Below are 15,789 nucleotides of genomic sequence, written 5' to 3'. Positions count from 1 at the left end.
CAGGCCTGCCACCTCACCGGTCCCCAGAGTCGCCCTGCCTCACAAGCACGTGGGCACTCACGCATTTCCGTAACCTCAGTTTAGAAAAAGGAACTTGCTTGGAGGATACTCCGGGAGAAGGGGGACGACAGACCTGGGGAGTGAGGGGCGGGCAGCCCTAGGGACAGCAGCTGTTGGGGACCCCCTCCAGAGGGTCTCCAGGCCAGCCGAGGGCCAGGCCTGCAGGGTGTGGAGAGAGGCCCAGGGAAGTGGGGGGCAGAGGGCAGGTGCCGGCAACATGGCGTTGCCTCCGCGCACATGAGCCCCCGGAGGCCCAGTGGGGCCCAGCCACCTTCCCGGGGCCCCAGGTGCACGTTCCAGGCCCGTGTGCTCGTGCTGCGCACGCCACCCACCCAGGACCCTGGCCGCCGGGCCAAGTGCCCCTGGGAAGGGGGGGTGAAGCAGTGGTTCGCAGGCTTCGGGCGCTGGAACCATCTGGAGCTCTTGTTCCCGAACACAGCCATGCGCTGCAGCCGGCCATGGAGGGGCTGCTCCGTGAGCAGTGGTGCTTAGGGCAATGCCGGCGTCGCGGGAGGCGAATCTGGAGCGAGACTCACGCTCGGCAGGCTTGTGGCCGTGGCCATGTCCCCTCCCTGCCGCCAGGGTCTCGTCTGCAAAGTGAGGACAGGACTGAGCCTGCCTCGTGGGTCGTCAGGCGGAGTGCTCAGCTCAGGGCAGGGGCCTGGGGCCCTGGGGGGCGCTCTGGGCGTGACACCTTTGGTGATGGCTTCCCCTACCCCCTTCCTAGCCCAGGTGCAAACCCAGGACCTGGGGCTCAGGCCCCCAGGAGTGGAGCTCGTGCAGTGGGGCTCGTGCAGTGACCTGGGACTAGTCGCTTTACATTGGCGTCCTGGGTTCCTGTGTGTAAGGCAGTGAGGAGCCCCCGCACCAGATTCAGAGGCCGCACCGGGGTGCCCTGCACCCTTGGGGTGCCTCGCGGGAGTCCAACAGGAGGTGAGGCCTTCCGGGGCCCTGCCTCTTGGAGGCGCCTGGCAGGCCTGTCCCTGCCTCTTCCCTCACCGGACGGCACCCGGCAGGTGGAGGAGCAGGTGAGGGTGGGCGGGCAGCGTCCTCCCGGCCCATGACCTCAGGTCCCGCATTCAGGGAAGCCGACTTCCCGGCCGGCTGCCTGCTGGAAACCCCCTTCCCCTCCTGTCCTGACACCTCGTGGCACTTCAGAGCCCTGGGAAAAAACCCTCCACAGCTAAAGTGCTTCTCTCCAAAGGAAGGTAGGTCTGAATCAGCAAGACGGGAACACGTGGGGCTTCCCAGGAATGTACTGGAGTGTGCAGAGCTGGGCAGGGAGTTGGGGGCACTACATGAGGCCTCCCCTGCCCTTCAGGCACCTCACCCACCCCAGGACCTTAGCACAGCCGCTCTGGCCCCTGCCCGCCCTCCCCCCGGGCCACATCCCCCCGGCGCAGCCTGATTTCCCCACAGACGCTGCCCGCCTGGACACACCTGAACTGTCACTTCCCCGACTCCTGACTGACCTCGTAGACTCTACGTGTTTTGAAAGGGAGAGACTTGACCGCTGGAAACCAAAACACAAAACCAGCACCACTTACTGTATTTGTTTCCCGGAGCCGCGCCGTAACAAGTGTCCACTCACGGGGTGGCTCGCAGCAGCAGCAGCAGCAGCGTGTTCGCACTGGTCTGCAGCCCGGGGGTCTGAGATCAAGGGGTCGGCTGAGCTGGTTTCCTCTGGGGGCTCAGGGAGCATCCGTTCCCCCCCCCCCCCCCCCCGCTCCTGGTTCCTGGTGTGGCTGGTGGTCCTGGCTTTCCTGACGCACAGCCGCCCTCTCCAGTCTCTGCCTGTGTCTTCTCACGGCCCCGCCTCCCCCTGCCCCTCTGGGTCAGACCGCCCTTCTCTCCGGGACCCCGTCTGACCCACGCTGATCTCGCCTAGAGGTGCTAAGCTTCATTACATCTCCAAAGACCGTGTTCCCTAATGAGGTCACTCTCCCAGGTGCTGGCAGTCAGGATACAGACATATCTTTTTGGCGGGGACCAAAAATACAGCAGGTCACCATTCAACCTGCTATATTTGCCGGAAATTAAAGATCCCCTACAAGTATGTACAAGACAAGCAAGTCCAAGTGGTTAAATTTGAACCACCTCCCATTACCTCCCACGGGCTCTGGGCCCACAGCCCACCCTCTCTCTGTAATCGGGAGACCAGCTCGTGTTTGGGACCTGCTAGCACCCAACCAAGACTTTCTCTCCGACGGGATCACAAGGGCTGATCGAAGAGAAGCAGCAGCTCACTCTGGGACTCCGTGTTTGAAGGGTGTGTCCTTGTGCCCTTTCAAATCTCCCGACCACCAGACGGCAGGTTCTGCTGTGGCACACACACACCACGGGTCACAGCGTGGTGCCAGCCATGGGTTGGTTTGGGGGTTTTGTTTGTTTTGTTTTCCATCTTCCTTCTCTGGTAGACTCACCTGAAGGCCGGATTGTGTCTTATTTGACCCAGTCTCCCCAAGGCTGGGTACCTGGCATGCTATCACTGAATGTGTGTTGGATGGATGGATGGAGGATGGATGGTGGGATAGATGGATGGATGATGAATGGTGGAGGATGGATGGTGGATGGATGGAGGGATGGATGGTGGATGGATGGAGGGATGGATGGATGGTGGAGAATGGATGATGGATGGATGGATGGTGGAGGATTGATGGATGGATGATGGATGGATGGATGGATGGATGATGGATGGATGGAGGATGGATGGATGGTGGAGAATGAATGATGGATGGATGGTGAAGGATGGATGGATGATGGATGGATGGATGGATGGATGGATGGATGGATGGATAGATGGAGGATATATGGTGGAGGATTGATGGATGGATGGATGGATGGTGGAGAATGAATGATGGATGGATGGTGGATGGATGGATGGATGATGGAGAACGGATGATGGATGGATGGAGGATGGATGGATGGTGGATGATGGTGGGTGGACAGTGGGTGGATGGATGCAGGATGGATGCTGGATAATGGATGCATGGTGGGTAGATGGTGGATGGATGGATGGATAGACGGATGGAAGGATGGATGGATGGATGGATGGATGGATGGATGGATGGAGCCATTCTTGGACATAGTCCCCAGTTCCATTCATGTGTCTGTGCCCATTGCCACAGCCTTGAGGCTCATCCTATTTGTCTTCGGTCTGGGGTCTTGCAGGCCCTCCCAAGGCCAGCCAGAGACCTTTGAAAGAATCTGCCGGGGCGAGTTGACAAGGACAGGAGCATTCAAGAGCTCGACTTTGCCACCATTAGAAATTGTGTCCCCCGGCCCTCCGCAGGTGTCTGAGCTGGGACAGTTGCTGCTAATCTGTCCCTGTTTGCATGGAAGCCTCACGTAGGACCGCGTGGCTTCAGAGCTGGCAGACCAGGTTCAAGGCCGCTCGGCCTTGAGCACATGACTGCACCAGGACCGGCCCTGGCAGGGGCCTCAGTCGTGTGGTGAAGACAAGTCAGCTGGGCCCTCAGCACCCGGCCTGGCCCGGAGCCCCTTGCCAGTCCCTGCCATCAAGGAGAGACTTCGGAAAGTACCCGCTGCCCAGGCCCCTCGCAGGTGCCTCGAGCCAGTGCCTCTGGTGGGGGACTGAGCCATGGAATCCTTTTATGGTGCTCAGGTGACCGAAGGGCAGTCAGGACGGGAACAAGCCTTGGCCACGCTCTGTCCCTCACGGCAGCCATATCCAGAAGGCCTGAGCTCTTTCCTGGGACAGGCCCGGTGCCCCCACCTTCCTTCCGAGCACCCCTCCCCCACCTCTGCACCTGCAGCAGCTACTCCTCCGGCCTTCCCAGCACCGCGGGCTTGTCACCTGCCAGAGCCGTTCCAGAGTCAATCCCCTGCTTGCTTCCATCAGCATCCGCTCGCTTCCTTCCTGGCACTTGTCACCTCGAATTACTTCTGTTTGTTTAATATGTTCCAAATGCCATGTTTTTAGCACGAAGAACGCTGAGAGAAGAGCCAGAGGTGAGGCTGTGGGTGCCAACTGGTTGTTCAGGAGGTGACCCCAGTAAGCAGGGGTGGGAGCAGGGACAGTGTGGTGGGTGCGGGGAGAAGGGAGAGGAGGCCAGCACACAGGGTGCGGCCGGACCGGCTACTGCTGCGGGCACCCGGCGCCCGGGCCCCGCTGGATCCTCCGCAGAACCCCACAGAACCACCTTGCGACCACCTCGGGGAGCACAGGAGGTCGGGTCCCACCACCGACTCTCCCACCCTGTTGGTTTCGGGCTGCAAAGGGCCTGGCATCCCCCAGCCACCCTGCATGGGGCCCACGTCATCCCAGGCCAGCCATCCTTGGGCCGAAGACGGGCGCTCGGGAGCTCGGGCGCTGGCGGGCAGGTGCCCAGCCTCAGAGGCGGGTGCACACCACTGGCCCACTACCCAGGGCAACCCACCGGCAGGTTCCGTGCGGCCCGAGCAGGCTTCTAAAGAGAAACTGAGTCAATGTTCTCGAAGTGGAGCTCTCCTACAGGTAGCTGGGTCTATGGCTTCTCACACGGGTCCGCGTGGTGACCGTCACAAGTGTGCATGGCTCCCCCACCCCCAGCACCCCCAGCACCTCCCCGTGCCCCGGCCTGGAGTCCTGACTGGGTCCCAGCGGCTTTCGGAGTGATTTGGGCTTCCTTGCCCCGCGCCCCTCACCCTAAGTGTGCAGCCCGTGTCAGGCTCGAGCAGCCGAGCCCTCCTCTGCCCAGCACCCTGTCCCCCGATCGCTGGAGGAGCCCATCCGCATGCCACCCAGCCCCTGTGAGTAAACCGAGGCCACCCACCCAGGAGCCCCCCATCCCTCCTCCCCGGGAAGTGTCCCCACTGCCACCCTTGGGGTTCCACTTTCTCTTGTCCTGCCTCCCTCCAGGCCGCACCCCCAAAACGTCACTGATGGCAACAACACAGACAGGGAATGTTCTCTGGGCCCAGGCGCTGGAGAGGAGCTGGGTCTGTGCAGGGACCGGCCCTTTCCCGCGGAGGCAGCGCCCCGCTTCCCAGCCAGAGTGCAGGGCAGGGCGGGGGCTTCACCTGCACCCACCTTCCCCGCTTTTAGGAGCAGGGCTGGCACTGCGGGCAGGTGTCGCGGGGGCGGCTCCCCCTCCAGCTCTTTGTCATTATTCTTCGCGGAGGTGACACTCACATAACCAAGAATTAATCAGCATGAAAGGAGCGATTCTGGGGCTTCAGGCTCGTTCCCAGTGTGGTACAACCCCCCCCCCCCCCCCCCCCCGTCTAGTTTTAGAGCTTCTTCATCTCTACGCCGAGCAGCGTCCCCCGCTGACCTTCCCGCCCCTGCGGGATCTGCCTGGGAAGTAACCTCTGGTGACTGGCTCCGTCCGTGTTGTCGCCTGCGTCAGCGTCCCTGGAAGGCTGAGCAGGACTCCGCGGCACGGATGGCCCGCCTGTCGCTTACCCGCCATCTGCGGTCGGTCACGGGATTGTGTCCCCCTTGGGGCGGCCCAATGAGGCAGCCGTGGACAGGAGCGTACCGGTTTGGTCCTTCAGCTTTTGAAGTCCAGATTGATGTGGAAGCACTAGACTGAGTGCCGTCGAGTGCCACCCTGGGCTTCCTCCCGGGGACACGGTCCCTGACCTCGCAGAGACCAGGTTGTCCCTGCAGACAGACACCCAGACAGGCGGGCAGGCGGCCGTTTCTTTCCAGCCCCTACCACCTGCACAAAAGGCACAAGCAACAACGCCTCGGGGCTCCCGTGTCCTCATCTGGAGAATGGGTGTCACGGGGGCGGCTCACCCCCGAGGGTCCCCTGGCTTCCCCACCTCCACACAGGAGAGGAGAGACCACCTGCTAGTTCACCCAATCCGGTGCCTGCGCCGAGGCCCCCACGCTGCAGGGGTGGCTTCCAGGCCAGGCGGGCTCCACGTACACGGGCGATGAGCAAGACGGCCGCGGAGGCAGGAGCGCACCTGGCGGGGACCCGCACCCAGGGGCTAAGGATGGCGTGGCTTTGGTGGCACTTTGGCCAAGTAGGGACAAGTAGCATTTTCCAGAGTTCCCGCGCTGAGGGGCAGCCCCCGGCGGTGCTGGCTGGCAGGTGCCCTCCTGGCCTTTTTTCCACACCTCTCAGTGATCGAAATAAAAGTGGGTGTCGCTTCGTTGTCCTGCTTTTGACGCTCGGCAGCCCCCCCCCCCCGTCTCAGCATCTCCCCGTGTCCCCTGGAAACTCCGTTTCTCAAGTGTGTCGAAGGCCCTTGGGGGGACGTGTCCCTCGGGTGCGCTGCCGCCCACGGGCGGACGGGGAAGCTGTTTTCACTTTTATTATTCGGAACCACCCCGCGGTGGACGTCTGGAAGCGTGAACCTTTGTCCAGGTTGCAAGTCATCGATCCCCGGGGGATGCGGTGAGCGCAGGGACCCTCAGATGGTAGACACAGGAGTCACTGTGAGGCTCTGGCTTTCAGGTTGGCGAGTGGCTTCCCACCCCCAGCACCCCGCTGTCTCTCTCCCAGCGCCCCCAGCGCCCCCACCAGCACCCCACTGTCTCTCCCCCAGCGCCCCCGTGCCCCCATCAGCGCCCCACCATCTCTCCCCCAGTGCCTCCAGTGCTCCCAGCAGCACCCCACCATCTCTTCCCCAGTGCCCTCAGTGCCCCCAGCACCCTGACATCTTTCCCCCAGTGCCCCCAGCAGCACCCTACCATCTCTTCCCCAGTGCCCCCCCAGCAGCACCCCGCCATCATGCCCCTAGTGCCCCCAGCGCCCCCATCAGCACCCCCCATCTCGCCCCCAGCGCCCCCACCAGCACCCCAACATCTCTCCCCCAGTGCCTCCAGCACCACCACCACCAGCACCCTGCCATCTCACCCCATTGCCCCCAGCACCCTGCCATCTCTCTCCCAATGCCCCCAGCACCCCACCATCTTCCCCAATGATCCCAGCAGCACCCCACCATCTCGCCCCAGCACCCCCACCAGCACCCTGCCATCTTCCCCAGCGCCCCCAGTGCCCCCAGCACCCCACCATCTTGCCCCAGTGCCCCCACCAGCACCCCGCCATCTCCCCCAGTGCCCCCAGCACCCCGCCATCTCGCCCCAGCGCACCCAGCACGCATCCCCACTCGCCCCTAGACTGTCCTACCATTTGCGGGCAAAGGGTGCAACGTTGTCTGAGGCGGATGAGCCCTCCATGCAGCTCCCCAGCCCCAGAAGCCAGCGCACTTGAGCATCCATAAGGTGCTAAGGAGCCCCCCGAAACATCCCGCAAGCTGGGCACATGCCCTGGCACAGGGACCCCCCGAGGCCCGGCCCAGAGAGGCTGAGCGGCTTAGCCCGGGCCACACCGCTGCCGGGGCTACCCTAGCAACAGCTCCCCATTACTGGACACTGGTACCCAAACCCGGCTACGCGGTTTACATGCCAGCGTGTCTCCCCGAACCCTACCCCACCGCGCTACTGTAGCACCCCCATTTCTCGGACGCCGACCCCGAGGCCACAGGTCACCCGGCTCAGAAGCGCGGAGCCTGGAGTCTGTGAGGCTCCCCGTCACAGCCTTTGCCCCCCAGAGCCCCCGCCCCAGGGCTCCCCTGGGCCCGAGGGGGGCGCTGGCTGGCTCCGCTGCCCTGGCAGGGACACCCGCCCCCACCGGCACCGACCCAGAGCATGTGCCCTATCTCACCGCTGTCTCTTGAACCGGCTTATCTCCCTCGGTGTCGCCCCTGGGCTTGTTGCCAACCCGCCCTGGCAGGGACGGTCCTTGGAGGGTGGCTCCTGCCGAAACACCCGGGAGCTGCACCCTGGCCCCGGCGCCATCCGTCACCGAGGAGAGGGGACCATAGAGCCCTCCTGCCCTCCGGCCCCTCCCGGGGAGGCCCCCGTGGGCGGGGAGACCAGTTTCACTTTCCCCGGCCCTGGAACATTTATTCCGCGAACACTGATTGGGCACCTACTGTGTACCGGGCACGGTACTAGCTGCTGGGGAGGCAACAGGAAACAAGTCGGACGAAACTCCACGCCGCCCCCACCCGCGGCGGGGCCCCCAGGCAGGGAAGGCACACAAATTCCACGGGTGACTCGGTGACTTGTGAGTGTGGGAGGAAGTACAGGGAGGGCTGAGGAAGGGGGGTCAGGCCTGCCGGCCAGGGGAGAAGGGAGCTGCAGCTCTAAACAGAGGTCAGGGAAGGTCGTGCCAACGAAGGAGAAAGGTTGAAGGAGGTAGGGAAGGGATGCTTGGGGGGGCTAGAGTGTCCCAGGTGGAGGGAAGGCCAGTGCAAAGGCCCTGGGGTACATTGGAGGGACCGTGGGGGCTGCGTGGCCGGAGGGGAGTGAGGGAAGGTGATAGTGAAGACAGAGAGGAGGAGAGAGATGACCGCACAGCCACTAGAGGGACTAGGACTTTTCTCCGGGGGAGGGGGAGGACGGGGAGGGGAGCAGGGCCGCCTCAGTTTTGTTTTTTTTGGTTTTTTGTTTTTTCCCCACCTCGGTTTTAACAGGACCGTGCACACTGCTGCTTGGAGATGACGGGTCAGGGTAGGACAGAGGCCAGAGGCCAGTTGGGAGGCAGGTGCTGGAAGTCGAGCTCACGATCCGACGGGCTGTGCAGCTTCGCCCCGAGGGCTGCGACACACACGTGTGTTAACACGCACACACATGCACATGTGCAAACACGCACATGTGCATTGACACGGAGACCCGGGCTCACCCCCGCCTCCAAAATCAACTTTCTGTGTGACCAGGCCTCAGTTTCTCTTCCTGGCAATCGCTTGTTCTTCCCAGAGTGCCAGCGGGTACCCTTGGCGCCCTGCCCGGGGAGGGGAGGCGGGGCGCAGGCCCCCAGGTGCTCACATGGACACCCTGTCCTCCCCGCAACGCCACGGGCGGCCAATGCACGGGTGTCCTTGGCCTCAGGCTCCAGGGAGCGGCTGGGCGGGGGGCTGCAGAGACCATCTGCGCCCCGTGGGAGGCCCGGCCTCGGAGAGGCAGCCCCCCCCCCCCGTAGCGACCCCCCTCGGGGTCCGGCCATACCCCCGCAGCCTCCAGAGCCGCTCACGGGTCTGCCTTGGATGCACCCGGCGAGGGTGTTGGTGAGACACGTGGTGGGAAGCACCCCCCGAAGGCTGAGCCCTGGCAAACGTGCGCCATGTCCTTCGTCCCCAGTGTCCTGGCCACTAGCCTCCAAGCAACAACACCTCTGAATCGGGTGGAGCGCTCTGTCACGACCCGTGTCGCGTAACCTCTCGGCCGGCGAGGTGGGCACCGTGATCTCCCGTCCTCCAGATGTGGAAACCGAAGCATAGACGGATTGGGAGACTTGTCCAGGGTCACGAAGCTGGGAGACAAGGCTGGGGCGGGTTCCCACCCCAACAGGCCTACCCTGCTACCCGCGCCTCGCCTCCAGGGGGCAGGGACAGAGGGTGCTCCCACCCCCCCCAGGGGGCAGCCCCTTTCCCACGCTGCCTCCGTGGAGGGCCAAGGAGAGGGGGCGGCCGCTGAGGCCGGGACTCCTCCAGCCAGGCCCAGGGAGCTCTGCACACCCCCACCGGCGCTCCCCAGGCAGCACACATGCCTGGGGGATCCCCCGTAACCCCAGATCACAAGGGACGCAGCCACTCCCTTTCTGCACTTCCTTTCAGTCCGTCCAATAAAGGAAAAAGCAAGTGCTTCCCCATCTTTAAACATCTGCAGGCCCCCCTTACCCTCAGCAGGGCCACCTGTGCAGCCAGAGGGACCAGTGTCTTTAATTTTTCCCGGACTCACAGTTCGCCACCACGTGGGGCCAGCCAGACGTGTGTTCCACCTGGGGCGAGGTCGTGAAGCGCGTCCTCTTCAATCAAAATTGCTCTTTCAAAGCCTCGGGTTTAAACGCAATTTGTTAACCACAGCGGGATCCCACCTCACCCCTGCTGTCCAGGAGGCCAGAGAGGACAGTTGCGGACGAGGACGTGCCGGAGGGGACCCTGGTCCACTGTCGTGGGAACGCAAACCCGTACAGCACCTCGGAGAAGGGCACGCGCTCCCTCAAAAAAAAAAAAATCGACTAAGAAAACCGTGCACACCCCCCCCCACCCCCCCCACCCACCCCCCCGGCCCCGATCCCGCAGGTGTCCCGTCTGGGTGTGGGCCCAGAGGAATCGCTGTGTCCAAGTGCTCCCCGCGTCCCGTGGTCCTGCGGCAGGATTCTCGGGAGCAGCCTCCATGCCCCCAGTGGGTGGGCAGGTAAAGACCCTGTGGTCACACCAGGCACTATTAGCCACGAGGTGAAAAGAAGGCACTCCTGCCATTTGTGACGTCGGGGATCAACCGTGGGGCTCTTGGGGGGGCTCGGTGGGATAAGGCAGCCACCGTCTCACTCACACGGGGAGCCCTGAGCACAGCCGAGAACGCACGGAGCCGGGGATCAGACCTGTGGCCGCCGGTGGGATACGGGGAGGCCCCCAGGGGATGAGGGGCGCGGGCCCTGGAAGCCCGGGGAGCGTGGAGGGGTGCAGGCGAAGGTAGAGGAGGCTGGCGTCCTGCTCTCGGGGGGCTTCCTGGAGGCGGCCGTGGCCCTGAGCCCGTGAGCTTCGGGGAGCTTCCCTGGGCCCCCACGCGTGGGCGTGAGCTCCGAGGCGCCACGTGACACCTGCTCACATGCCCCCGAGTCACACTGACCTGTTGGGGGGGGAGGAGGAGGAGGACCGGGCCTGTCAGGGGGTGTGGAGTGGGGGCCTAGTGATGTCTCTCACACCCCAGGGGACCCCCAGACCTGAGCAGCCTGCTGGCCAGATGGACAGATGCCAGTCCAGGGCACCCGGGGGCCTTCGGAGGGGTGCAGACGGGGTTCGCCCGCCAGCCTTTCTCCCCTGGGGAAAGGGACAGGGTGGGGAGGAACCCCAAGTCGAGCCCTTGGAAGAGGTAACCTGAAGGGACTGCGTTTGCGCCGCCTACGGCTGGCAAGTGGCAAGAGCAGGGCCTCGGGGTCAGCAGGAGTGAGTATGAAGGTGCCCGCTCTCGGCACATCTGGGCGGTGACCGTAGTCCTGGGTGGCACCTGCAGCCACACCACTGCCCGCCCTGCTCCCAGGCATTTTGTGTTTTAAAGATTTTATTTATATATTTGCATGAGAGAGAGAGAGAGGGAGGGAGGGAGGGAGAGAGGGAGAGAGGGAGGGAGGGAGAGAGGGAGAGAGGGAGAGAGGGAGGGAGAGAGGGAGAGAGGGAGGGGGCGCACAAGCAAGGGGCTGCTCCCAGCACTTTGCACATGGGGGCTCCTCTGCTCCTCCCGACCCTCCCTCCCAGGAGGCCCTGTTCCCCCAACTCACGGAGGAGGAAGTGGAGGAAGCAGAGGCCCAGAGAGGCTGCGTGAGGACCCCGAGCACCCCCCACCAACAGGGCCCGTCACTCTAGCCCATTGCACCAAGCCCAGGGCCACAGAGGGACAAGGGACGACAGGGACCCGCCCGAGGGCCGCTCAGGGCAGAGTAGGGGCCGGGACCCAGCCCTCCTGACATCAGAGCCTTGGGTTCCCTGTCCCCCCCCCATCGCATGTGCTCGCTGGCAAAGCCGGGTGCTGGGGTGGCCCACGCGGAGAGGCTCAGGCGGCTGGGGGTGGGGGGTGATGGGCAGGACTCGCCCACTTCTTTGAAGGAAATCTGCAGGCAGCCGTTCCTAGAAGGAAGGGCCTCGCCCGGTGTTTACCTGCTCGGCCACTGTCCCGGCAGGTCCTGCCACGTGTCCACTTGTGAGGATGGAGGGAGTGGCCAGGTGGCCTCGGGCAGGTCCCGCCAGCCCCACAGGAGGTGGAGCAGGAGGCCTGGACCTCAACACCCCCCCCCCAGCAGGCAGGGCTCCTTCTGCCCGTCTGTGCCTCAGTGTCCCCATCTGGCTAATGGGCACAGCCATGTTTCTTTCCCGGAGTTGTGCAGATCAAAGGAAGCCCAGCGTGGGGCTGGCAGGGCTGTTTCAAGGAGTCTGGACTGCATCCCGGGGGCTATGGGAAGCCCGGCGGGGAGGGTGGTTGGGGGATAAACTATAATTAATAGGACTAATTTTAAAATAGGTATTGATAAACTCAAAAGAAAGAAAAGGAAATCCCAGGGCCCAGGAACAAACTGAACATGACGCAAGCCAGGCCCTCTGTCTGCCCATCGGGCACCAGGGTCGTGGCCTTGGAACAGAAAGCGTGGACGGTGAGAGGAGCAGCCGGAGGCAGACCCCGAAGAAATCCCGCTCCAGGAAAGGGGGCTTCACTGCCCACGGGCCTGGGGACGCAGCCAAGGGACAGGAAGGGACAGGAAGGCGGCTCTGCAGAGAAACAAAATCTAAGCAGTAAGGGCAGGGGTGAGACGGGCGGTCAGGGTCTGATTCAGGGCCACCCGGGGCTCTGCCATCTCCAGCCAAGGCAGGGGTGGGAAAGCCCGTCTCCCACTTGTGAACCCCCTGAACCCCCTGCAAACACACCGCAGGGCCCGTCCCATCCCGAGACCGGCACACGCACCGCATCTGCCCACAGCAGGTGAGCTCATGGGGTGACCCTCAGCCCGGGGGTGTCCTCACCCTGCAGGACCCTCACCTGGGGGAGTCTCACCCTGCAGGACCCTCACCTGGGGGGGTCCTCACCCTGCAGGACCCTCACCCGAAGGGGGGTCCTCACCCTGTAGGATCCTCACCCGAGGGGGGTCTCACCCTGCAGGAACCTCACCCGGGAGGGTGTCCTCACCCTGCAGGACCCTCACCTGGGGGGATCCTCACCCTGCAGGACCCTCATCTGAGGGGGGTCATCACCCTGCAGCCCTCACCTGGGGCTCTCACCCTGCAGGACCCTCACCTGGGGCTCTCACCCTGCAGCCCTCACCTGGGGCTCTCACCCTGTAGGACCCTCACCCGGGGTCTCAGCCGGAGTGTCCAGCTCCTCTGCCATCTGCCACGGGATGTCAGTCTGAAACCACAGGTATTCCTGCCGCCGCTGCCCCCCTTTCCCTGCCTACTCCCCCAAATCCCGGGAAACCCGCATTTCTCCCAAATGCCTTGTGGGAGCGTGGGGTGTGTTTGCAGGCATCAACGGAAGGGCTGAGTCTTCCCTCCTGGCTCCAGGGGATGAGGAACAGAGAGAGCCTGGGTGGGGGGGTGGGGAGACGTGGGATCCCTGGAAGTCTCTGGAAGTTCTCCGAGGGCTGGAGGAAGGTGCTGGCCTGCCTGGGGTTGGGGGGGCGGGGCACGGCTCTGCTCTCCTGTCCATCAGGGGAGGTGGCGATAGCCCTTCTCCTGGGCCCTGGGAGGACCGGGAGGACCGCAGGCAGCTGCCGGGAGCACTGCCCACAGAAGGCTGCGGGGCTTGCTACCAATGAGCGGGGGCCCAGCCCATGTCGCCTGAATGAGCCACCGCCATCGATGGAACTCTGTGAACGGAGAGGACAGTGAAGGCATGAGCGGGGTGCGGCACGGCCTCCCCAGCCCTGCAGCGAGGGGAGCCAGGAGGGAGGAGGGGAGGAGAGGCCCGCCCTGAGTCACAAGGAGGTCAGAGGCCAGGCGGTGACTTGAGGGGCTCATGGCACACACCGTGACGCCCCACTTACTCACTGGGGCCCGGGGCTAACACTCCAAGGGACGGAGGAGCCCGAGTTCCCCTGAGTCATGGGCCTGGGCGGGGGGCTTCACTCAGCGGCTCCTCCCCCCCTCCTGGGCCTGGCGGACCATGAATCAGGGCTTTTCAGGAGAGATGAGAACCAAAGAGTCAGCAAGGAGTGTGCAGCCCCAGCAGGGGAGCCCGCGGGCCCTGAGGAGCGCGGGGATCCCCGGGGGCGGGGCGGGGGTGGCCCTCCTGTGTCCCCTGCTCTGGGCGCTGAGCTCCCACCCCACCGTCAGCGCCACCCACCCACCACAATAATAAATAATAGCAGTGACTGTGCCCAGCGCCCTGCCAAGGCCACCTACCAGGAGGCAGGGGGGCGGGGGCAGGGGGGATGGACGCCCCCCCCCCCCCAGCATTGACCTCCTTCTGCCCCCCATTCCCATTCCATCTGCTAGGCTCACTGTCAGCGTTCTGCGGGACACTGAGGCTCGGAGCAGCTGGGAGGGGGCGGCAGGGGGCAGCCCTGGCTCTGGGGCGGTTGGTTGTGGGGAGACCCTCCGGGAGCCCTGGGGGATGAGAGGCGGGGACGGATGCTGGTGGCAAGGACTCTGGGGACACAGGCTGCCTCGAGCCATCCCCTGGGGTGAATTTGGTGCTGGAGCTTTGGAGCCGGGGCTTTCTCGCCCTCTTCCTGGGGCCCCCTCGGGAGCCGGGTGGTTGTGCCTCCAGCCATCTGCCTGCCATCGGGGGCGGGGGGGGGGGGGGAACCCCTCGGTCCCCAGTGGTGACCCTCTCTAGAGGGTCCACAGAGCCATCCTGGGATGCTCATTTGCACAACAAAAGGGGAGGGAGAGAGAACAGCAGCCAAGGCCAGGAAGGGGTGCATGACGGAAGGTGGGGTGGCAGGCCCAGCCAGGTAGGGGTCTCTCCCCGGACGGTGCATTTCCAGGAGGCCGGCGCCCGAGGGGCAGAGGCACACATGTCACCAGCCTCTGGGTGGACCAGCCCCAGGTGGTTCTGGGAATTTGGAGGCCAGCCGAGCTCAAGGAGATGCAGAGGTATTCTTTGGAAGGGGAGTGGAGGGGAGGAGGCAGCCCGGAGCACTTTCTCCCTCCGCTGCCTCCTCACCTTGCTCACCCTTCACCTCCCCAGACGGGTGGGGGGCGGGTGAGGGGCGCCTCTCCGGGCTGTCTGCGGGGGCCCTGTGCTTAATTAAGCACCTCACATGCAAGGTGTCCAGGAAGCGTCACCACAAGGTGCGAGCAGAGGCTGCTCTTTCCCCATCTCCCAGGAAGCCAGGAACAACCAGAGAGGTTGAGGAACTCATCCAGAGGCCCACAGCTCTAGGAAGGGGAGTCAGGACCCGAACTCAGAACGAAAGGATTCTAGGCTCTCGGACTTTGGCCCACGCACACCCCAGCTGCCCCCAGAAGTGTTCGCAGACCTGGCTAAGTTCGGTACAGCCCATCCATACGTGGACCGTCCCCAGCCATGTAAATGGTGGTTTGGAATATTTCAGGGGGCACCTGGGGGGCTCAGCCGTTGAGCACCTGCCTTCAGCCCAGGGCGTGATCCTGGAGACCCAGGATCGAGTCCCACGTCGGGCTCCCCGCATGGAGCCTGCTTCTCCCTCTACCTGTGTCTCTCTCTGTCTCTCTGTCTCTCTGTGTGTCTCTCAAGAATAAATAAATAAATAAAACCCTTAGCATATTTCCGCCTTTAGGAAAGTGTCATTGGTGTACACGGAAAGGAAAAAGCAAGTGGCAAGAGTTTGAGAACTTCAACAGGCTTTTGTGCATTTAGAAAGAGTCTGCGTAGAAATAATGGCCAGAGGACGGTGGTGCTGGAACCGGGTGGCAGCAGTGACCTGGAGGAGAAGAGGACAGGGTCCCAGGGGGAAAGACAGGGCCCAGCCCCCAGGTGTGGTGCCGTCAAGCCGTCCTGCTTTGTCTGCGATGCTGGGAAAGGGGCGTCCCCACTGATGGGGACCTGAAGGCCCCAGAGCAGGGGCGCAAGTGCAGTGGGTGGCAGGTGAGGAGGCTCGGGTGCCCTGCGGGGTGGGAGCGCCTGGGGGGAGGCACAGTGGGCGCCCAGGATGATGACTCCTCTGTCGGGGAGGCCTCCCTTGCTACCCTCATTGTCATACCTGTCAGTCCTCAAAACCAGCTCAGGCATCCTCCTCCTCCAGGAAGCCTCCTGGGTTTCTGGGCCAGCCAAGCATTTCCTTCCTCATT

The 15,789-nt window shown here is 63.8% G+C and overlaps 1 long non-coding RNA gene across 1 annotated transcript; it reads left to right on the top strand.

The window, feature by feature from the left end:
- Positions 1–14,319: 14,319 nt before the first annotated feature.
- LOC125755203 (uncharacterized) lies at positions 14,320–15,265 on the top strand. The gene is made up of 2 exons (XR_007411068.1): positions 14,320–14,613; positions 14,847–15,265. It is a non-coding gene; the product is annotated as an uncharacterized LOC125755203 (long non-coding RNA).
- The last annotated feature ends 524 nt before the right edge of the window (positions 15,266–15,789 follow it).

The sequence above is a fragment of the Canis lupus genome, chromosome 6 (assembly GCF_003254725.2).
Source record: "Canis lupus dingo isolate Sandy chromosome 6, ASM325472v2, whole genome shotgun sequence".
NCBI lineage: Eukaryota > Metazoa > Chordata > Mammalia > Carnivora > Canidae > Canis > Canis lupus.
This window is presented reverse-complemented; position numbering and strand designations above follow the sequence as displayed.